Here is a 9,255-nt window from a genome sequence, read left to right on the forward strand (position 1 = left end):
TGTTTGAATTCAAACTATGACCTCAATGATGATTTTGGCTATTGACTACAACAAGATTATAAATCCATTTAATAAAAAATCTTTTTGCTTATCTGTTCATGGCATAATAGTAATTGTATATTTGTAATAATAAATATTCAAAAATGATATTAAATTTTCAAATAAAATTATTACCGATGAAACTTGATAAAATACATAATTTTTTTTGGTTTGATTATTGTTTTATCTTAATTAAATGATGTTAGCAAATTTAGCCTTTAATTGTATGGGATTTAAGTGAGAGGTATAATATCTCTCATTTTTTTACATACTTTAATTAGCTTATTGTCTAGCTTTTTTATCTTCTTTAGTGAGTAATAATTACGCAGTAAGTTTAATTTTTTTCACAAATAATAAAATTAGAGATTCTTCTATGTAATATGCTCATTCGGGTACAGTGGTATCATAAAAGGAGTATTTTTTTTTTTGTAAAAGCTGTCAAACTAGCCTTATAATTCCAATCTGTTACGGAGTTTCTTTTAATTAATGTTAATAATCTTATTGAAATGGGTTAGGTTGTTTGTTTGATATTTTTTTATTAACGGAATTTTTTTTTAATATTTTTAAATTTTTTTTTAATTCCGTTGTTTTGAAAATTAAAATTAAAATGCCAGGAAAAAAAAATTATTAAGTCTTCACACTGACTAAGTTTGGTATAAAAGATTTTTATGTGCCAAATTCAACACGGTCGAAGATTGTCTCAATTGCACATGGTATCTACTCCATTTCCCCACCATACATCAGGGGTTCGAATCCTGCTAAACCACCTCCCCCCCCCCCCCAATTTTGTTTTTGTTTTTTATTTTTTAATTCCGTTGTTTTGAAAATTAAAATTAAAATGACAGTAAAAAAAAAATTATTATTAAGTCGTATTCACACTGACTAAGTTTGGTATAAAAGATTTTTTTGTGCCAAATTCTACACGGTCGAAGACTGTCCCAATGACACATGGTACTAGACACTCTACTCCATCTCCCCACCACACATTAGGGGTTTGAATCCTGCTAAACCCCAGGCTTCGATCAATGTTGAAGGCTTAGCTTAAAACAATTAAACGTAATATGTACTTTATTCTAAAAAAGTGTGTTTCTAATTTTTATTTATTTATTTTTTTTAAAAGTGTGTTTTCTAATTGTGAAATTTTTTGCTGTAGTCATTGAAATTTGAAACTTGCCCTTTATTACGCCATTACTGCTATGATGAATTACGAGTACGCAATAAAATTTATTTTATTTTTGTAAATTTTTTTTTTTGACACATATTTTTGTAAAGTTTATTTAACCCTTTTCCTAAATAATATTGCTGCTCCTCTGTTTGTCTTTCAAAAAAAAATAATATTGTTAACCGATTTTATTCTTAGGTTTATCATGTTTTAAAATATAATAATAGAATCCTATTTTTACATAAGATAGAATTTTGTTATTAAAAAAAAAAAATTCTAATTCAGTAATTCTACATAAACTCAAACTTTCTAAAATATTTTAGCTCTATAATCTATATAAGTACTTAAAAAAAGTACTCGTTAATGAATTTTTTATTTTCCTCACTATCTTTCCTTTCTCAATCGCTCACTCAAGTTTTTTGTTAATGAATTTTTGTAATCAAGAAATGTTGCTTGGTTGGGAAGATATAAGAGTGAAAGCCTTATATTTGCATGGTCAATATTATACATACACCTACCCAATTAATGCATTTAATGACTAAGCAAGTCAAAAAAAAAAAAAAAAGGGTAAGTGACGGAGCCGTTGACGATAACCATCAAAGTGTATTCTTCAACATGTGACTGGGCAGCTGACATGGCTGCTGACTGGACTCCCTCAAAGCCAGCATGCTGACGTGGCTGCAAAGATTGACAAAAACCGTTAATCATGAAGATTAACTGGGCAGCCCTCTTTGTAAACATTACTAGAAATAGTAGTACAAATTTTATTTGGTGACCCAATTCAATTTCTTTAAAGAGGAATAGGCTGAGTATAGGTTCAATTTCTTTACCCATCAATGACCTTGTACAAGGCATCCACCACTCGAGCAAAGTTAAGAACTCGTTTGAGCACTGGCTTTGGAAGGTCATCGTCTCTAGGGCTAGACTTGATCAGAAATTCCTCATTCAATTCCTTCCATACATCTTCAACCATTTTGTTAAAAATTTGCACCACTTCTTCTCTACTCATGTTATAGTCTTTCATATAGCATTCCACGCCGGAGGCAACATGGCCTCTAGCTTGCTCCTCCTATTATATAACATGAGATGTGTTATTTGGATAGATGCAAGCATCGAATTAATTTAAGTAGAGTTATGTCGCATTGTATATATAAAGATTAATAAAAATAACCAGCCAGAATCCTTAGTCCCATGCTATATGCGTACTTTTCAAATTGGTCAGCTAACAGATGTAATGTTGTGACAAAAAAAGAATGATTATTGAGACACAACGTACCTCATGACTAACAACATCATCCATGATACGGCCAATAATTTCACAAGCTCTAATGGCCTTATTAGGGGCTTGTATTATCTGCCTAAATGGTTTCACTTCCATAATTTCTTCCATTCCCAACAAAGATGATGTAGTAAGAATTTGAGCAACCCCTGTGATTCTTGCATTCACCATATATTCTTCAAATGTAGGCACATATTTTGCTTTGTACCACTTTGCCTCGGTGTAATAGCTTCTTATCAAATCCATTACCTGAATACATCAAAGTTTATAGAAACATCTAATTAGGAAACACAAAAAAAAAATAAAAAAAAATAAATAAAAAAAAATAAATAAAAAAAAAATTGCTTATTTTCCCATCTAATACTACATACTATATATATGCCACTATTTTTTACGTGTTGTCCAAATGATAAGTGCATAGAAAGTTAAAATTTCCGGTTTATCTTAATCAATTTTATTAAGACATACTAGCAAGGCAAAACTACAATTCATATCAATTAGTTTCTCAAATGTATAAAATTGTAAATGGTGGAGAATTTATACTATATTGTTGTATTAATTCTGATCTACTTATTACAAATTAGTGACAATTAATATGTAAGTATGTGACAATTAATTGTCAAAAGACGTTACAAAGTCTCACCTGGTCTTTAGCGAACTTAGCTGCATACGGTTTCCCACGCTCTGTCATCTCTTTGGCAAACTCATTATAAGTGTTGTACACAAATTGAAAAACTAATTTCATATACTCTTCAGGAAATTGCTTCATTGCTTTCAAGTCCCACCTGTTTTATTTAGCAAATGTGAAACTTAAGCTTTTTTATTTGCTTCTTTAAAAAAATATTAAATTTTTTTATTTATTTACTTATGACTCACTTCGCCCTAGATTGCAATAAAAAAAAAAATTAAAAAAAAAAAATACTAGGACAAACTTGTGTAATTTTTATATATATACCTCTCAAATGCTTCTGTTAAGAGCTTAAGTTCTTCAAATGTTCCATAAGCATCATAAGTATTGAAATGACAAGAAGAACTTTGACAAGTAACATTCTAGCATGAGAATATTGAGGTTCATAGTACATAGCTATTGACCAAAAATGGCATTCCACACTTCTTTGTCTCGCATAAGGAAGCTTCGTTTTAAAATCCAAGTCGTGCCACCACCTATGGAACAAAAACTAATATTAGATGACTTAGAACTATCATATATTCTCTCTGTCCTTTTAAAATTGTCTCATATATATGTCCTTTAGCTTTAGTCTGCTTTAGAATACAAACACACGTGCATGTACTGTGTTTTTATATTTTTGCCTCTTTGTGGTAGGTTAAGTTAAAAGGGGATGAACTGACCTTAAGACTTGGCTCAATTCTTTACGATACAATAGTTGCACCCTATTAAAATCAATCTTTGCTAGCTTCAGAAATGTTTCGTGTCGAGTTTCATCTTCCTCGTAGAAAGAAATGAAAAGGCGACTCTCCACCCTTTGAATGCCAAAGTGCAATACTTGCTTCAATGCATGACGAGCTAGCTCAGAGTAAGGTGAACTTGATTGAAGGCATCCATGGCGAAAGCAAAAGCTTCGTCTAGGATAGGTTCACCATATACCCTTAAGTGTGCAGCTTCATACAAGCTCACTATTGCCTTTATGTCATTCCTTAGACTCTCTTTAAACTTGCCATCACTATTAGTGAACTTGTTGAATACATCTGCAATTTGTGAGAGTTTATTCATAATTATAAGTGATAGATATAAAAAAAAAAATAAAAAAAAAAATAAAAATAAAAAAAAAAAAATAAAAAAAAAAACACATAAGAAAGTATATACATATGTACTACTTCCTCCATTCTTTTATCATCATAACAATTAGATTTTAATTTACAAGAGAATTACATGCAATTATCTAGAGTACAACTGTATGTAACAACTTGTATTTTCAATTTTTGAGGAATAAATGCTGTAAACATTGTTGATATTTTGAAACTATACCGACACGAATCTAGTAAGACCTTTCATATATAGAAGTATGTGTGAATAGCGTTAAAATTTTATTAGTTGTTCCGATAATTAAAGAACGTAGGAAGTATGTGTCTTACCACAAGGCATTTTGTGTCCATGTTGCCTGAATATGCGAAATTGGCATGCAGTGTTGTATAAATCATAGTCGATGTTGTAATTTTTTGCAGCAAATTCTTTGAAAATCTTGCTCAAGATGTCTTCAATTTCACTCTCAAAGTAATAGGAAACTCCTAGACGTTCCACTGCATCTATGAAACTCATCTTCTTCTCCAAATCAACAGAATTGTCCATAATTAGTAGCTTCTTTCTCAAGTCCTTTAATGGTTCAATCTCTTTTGCATATGTTTCCATTTTCTAGACCATAACACAAAATATTAATTAGAACTCTTCAAAAATTAAACGTACTATGATTGAACTAGTTTCATCTTTTAACTAGCTCAACTTAGTTAATTGGTAAAATAATGTAAAGGTGCCACATGAATTAAGATTGAATCTCGTCTATATAATCATCACCTTTTAATTTGTTACTATTTACTTATCTGTCCTTTTGACAAATATAACATAATCATTTAATAAGCTAGATTTTCTCATTTGCACAAATGAGAAAAAACTGATTTACTCATTCATGCAAATTAGCGAAATAAACAACCGTCGATTGTAAGGTTGTAACATCCTAGTATGAGGTGAAATATAATCATATGTTACGACTCAATTGGATTTGATGATAGTGTTTTAGAATAGAAAGTGCATGGAAACTTTAGTGTATATACCTAGCCCGATCGATCCTAGGTGTGCTCAAATCAACATATATAAGTATACATCAATTGAACAATTATGAATTATTAACGTAGCACAAGAAAAGGGAACCATAAATATTATTGCATATCCTTAGATTAAAGTAGAAGGAAAAAAACATATAATATAATATCTCTTCAATTTTATGGGTATAGAAAATTCAAATATAATTATAAGCATAATAAATTGAAATAATAAATAAAATTACCAAATTGTCTTCAGGAGTGAAGGTGACAAAGTGTTCGCCCCAAATATCTGGAGGAAAATGAGCAAGAGGTCTAAATGTAACATCTACTGCTTGATAACATCCCATAATTAACTTGCGAATTAGAAAGATGTGTTTTGTAATTAATTGTATAATTAAGAATTTATTGAAGGTTGGTAGGTTGGCTCATACAAAAACTAATGATAAATGTCATGGCTATTTATAATGCTTGGAAAGTACTTGTACATATTAATCAATCTTATACTATCTATACTATTATACTAAAGTAATCCCCGTAGTTATCCCCTAAGTACACGTGTCACCACCTTATACAAAATTTTCCCGCCAAATTTTTTATTTATTTATTGTTCTTTATTATTTTTTGTTATTTGTCATTGACAGAAGTTTGTTGCTATATGTTAGGGAGAAGTTCTAGCATTATATTTATTACGGAATGACGCCAAACAGTACTAATTTAAATTACAAAATATAATGTTAAAAATAAGAAATGCTACGTAATAATATAAAATACTCTACTTAGGATATTATCAAAAAGTATTTTTTATTTTTTTATTTTTTTAATTTTTTTTATTTTTAAATCTCCTTTCATCTTACGTACATTAATTGTACTACAAATTCACAATGTTTGTTGTAATTTTTTTTTATTTTTTATTTTTTGTAGTTATAATGATTTCATTTTGTACAGTTTCTATTAAACGATTAATGAAATACTATTGCAAAACCGTGCATAGCACGGGTTTTGAACTAGTTACATTATACTAAAGGCGAATAAAACATGACACTTGTCGAAATCTGGTTAAATAATTTCCCGCCTTTTTTATTTACTTTTTTGCCAAATTAATTAAGGAAATATTTAATCATTATAATTTGTTTTCCCTACTTTACTAATATGTTATTTCCCTCCTAATAAATTCAATAAGAACATTTTTGCAAAAACTTATAGAAAATTTAAGCAAAATATTATAGTTTTTAATATATATATATATATATATATATATATATATATATATATATATATATATATATATATATATATATATATATATATAGGGGAGGGATCCGGTGAGAATAGCTTCATATGTGAGAATTCATACTTATATGAGAACTGATTTAAAATTTAGAACATGTGAGTAAAAATTTAGAACATATGAATAAAAATTTAGAACATGCGAGTTAAAATTTAGAACATGTGACTCAAATTAAAATTTTGAACATATGATTAATAATTTAGAACATTTGTGTGAGTAATAAGTTTAGAACATCTGATTTAAGAATTAGAACAAGTGATTAAAAATTTAGAAAATTTTGCTTTATGAAATTTTAAACATACTAGTAAAATTTAGAACATCTGATTTAAGATTATGAACATGAGAATAAAATTTTAGAACATCTGATTTAAGATTATAAACATGTGAATAAAAATTTAGAACAAACTAATATAGAATATAGAAAGTGTGAGTAAAGTATTTAGAACATACGAGTAAAAAAATAGAACATATGCTTTGAAATCTGGAACATATAATTAAAATTCTTAGAACACATGTTTTAAAATTTAGAACATATAAGTTAAAATTTTGGAACAAGTTATTTAAAATTTATGACATCAAACTTAACTAATTTATGGTTTAGAACATGTGAGTACTAAATTAGAAAATTTGATTTAATTTAGAATACCTCAGAAAAAGTTTAGAACATCAGATTTAAAATTTAGAACATATGAGTAAAAATTTAGAACATAAAGAGTGTTCTCACATATGAATATATATATATATATATATATATATATATATATATATATATATATATATATATATATATATATATATATATATATATATATATATATTCATATGGGTAGTATATACAACCTAAAATGTAATACAAAGTATTTTTGTAGTAAAAAAATATTGAACTTTTGTCATACTTTTTATAAAGAGAAAAAAATTATAAAAAAAAGTGTCGAAATACATTTTCTTTTTACTCCGTGCATTGCACGGGACCATAAACTAGTTTATTATATAAATAACTAGATGAAGCCCGTGCGATGCACAGTTTGTTTGAATTTTTTTTTATTTTTTTTGTATTTATGAGCTAAAATTTGTTATATATTTAGATAAAATTCCTAATATTAAAAGATAATATTTAATATTTAATTAATTTAAACTTAAAAATCCCATTCGCCAATTTTGCTTACGTGGCATTTGAATTATTTAATTCTAAAAGAAATTAATAATCTCTTATTTAATTGGCTAATACTAAGATATATAATCCTATATGGCGCGCTGAGAAAATTAGATCCTACGTGGCGCTCTAAAATCTTGGGGAAAAACTCTCCTTTATATATATATATTAGATTATCTGATAAGAGCATTATTTTGTGGGCCAATCAAATTGTTCAAATAATTTTTGGCTAATTTTTTTTTGGCAAATAATTCATACTTTGTAGTATTTGGTGAAAAATAATTTCTTACTTTAATCTACGTGGTTCTACTTACACAGCCAGGTGTTGAGTGGAAAGCGATGGAAAAGACTTTAGAATTGATACAGTTTTTACAAGTGCATGCGTATAAGGGCTTCTTGTCTATTTCATAATGTTATTAACTTGTTTAATTTTGCTTTGGCACTATTATTTTATATTATTTTATTTTTTGAAATCCTTGGTACTATTACTTTTACCATCTTTTCTAATTTTTATGGGAGCATATTAGTTAATTCATTTTTTGATATATATCTTTAAACTAGATTAGACCTGTGCGATGTACGGATTACAAAAATTATTGAAATAAAATAGCTTATTTCTATTATTTATTTTTTCGTATATACTTATAAATTAAATCATAAAAGACATATCATCATAAATTACATGAGTAACAAAATATAAAAATGAAAGCCAATTTCTAGATATCAATTTATTTATAACCAAAAATAAAAATTAATTTATTTATTAATTGACACTGTCAAAAAATTGAAATAAAAATGATTAAAAATAAAAAATAAATAAAATAACCAATTCCTCAAAACCAAAAAAAACAAAAAAAAAACATATTTATGACATCATAAGTGTATGTGGCGGGAAAATTTTTCATGAGAAAGTGACAAATATACATTTGAGAGAGATGATGATGTCAGCAGATTTCTGTTTTAGTAATAGTTAATAGATTTTCAACTTCTTTATAATATAATCTATATTATAATTGTAGAGTCAATTCAATGAGGTTGCAACAAATCCCCAACCCTGCTTTCTCATCATTCAATCCCGCCTAAATCTAAATCCCTCCAACAAAAAAACTAATTTAAATTTCAAATAAATAAATAAATAAATAAATAAATAAAAGCTTGACAAATTAGTTTTACGGGTTTGATAACTGCAACCTCCACTCTTCATCTTCCCGCTATCTTGCCTAACCTCTCCTCATCAATCACAACTTCACAACTTCTCTTTCTACATGGTGAATTAGTATGTACCAACAAGTTGTTGATATTTATATAGGTTAGTGAATTCTCACTTTGCAAACAATATACTGTTATACTTTGCAAACTATGATAATCCTTACTTTTTATTTTTATTTAGAATATATTTCTTATAATGTTATATTTTTTTTTTTTGTTGGGTTTTCTTATAATTTCTTCAGTTTCCGCTTCAATGAATTACAGGTTGGTGTGAGGTAACATATGATCGTACTTTTGCTACATTATTATATTCCTCAATTAATTTCGCGTATTTTAATGGTGTTTTA

At 27.6% G+C, this 9,255-nt stretch overlaps 1 pseudogene; it reads right to left on the reverse strand.

The window, feature by feature from the left end:
• Positions 1-1,879: 1,879 nt before the first annotated feature.
• LOC145618596 (valerianol synthase TPS8-like) lies at positions 1,880-5,605 on the reverse strand (annotated as a pseudogene).
• Between the last annotated feature and the right edge of the window lie 3,650 nt (positions 5,606-9,255).

This window comes from Chenopodium album, chromosome 26 (assembly GCF_948465745.1).
Source record: "Chenopodium album chromosome 26, dcCheAlbu1.1, whole genome shotgun sequence".
NCBI lineage: Eukaryota > Viridiplantae > Streptophyta > Magnoliopsida > Caryophyllales > Amaranthaceae > Chenopodium > Chenopodium album.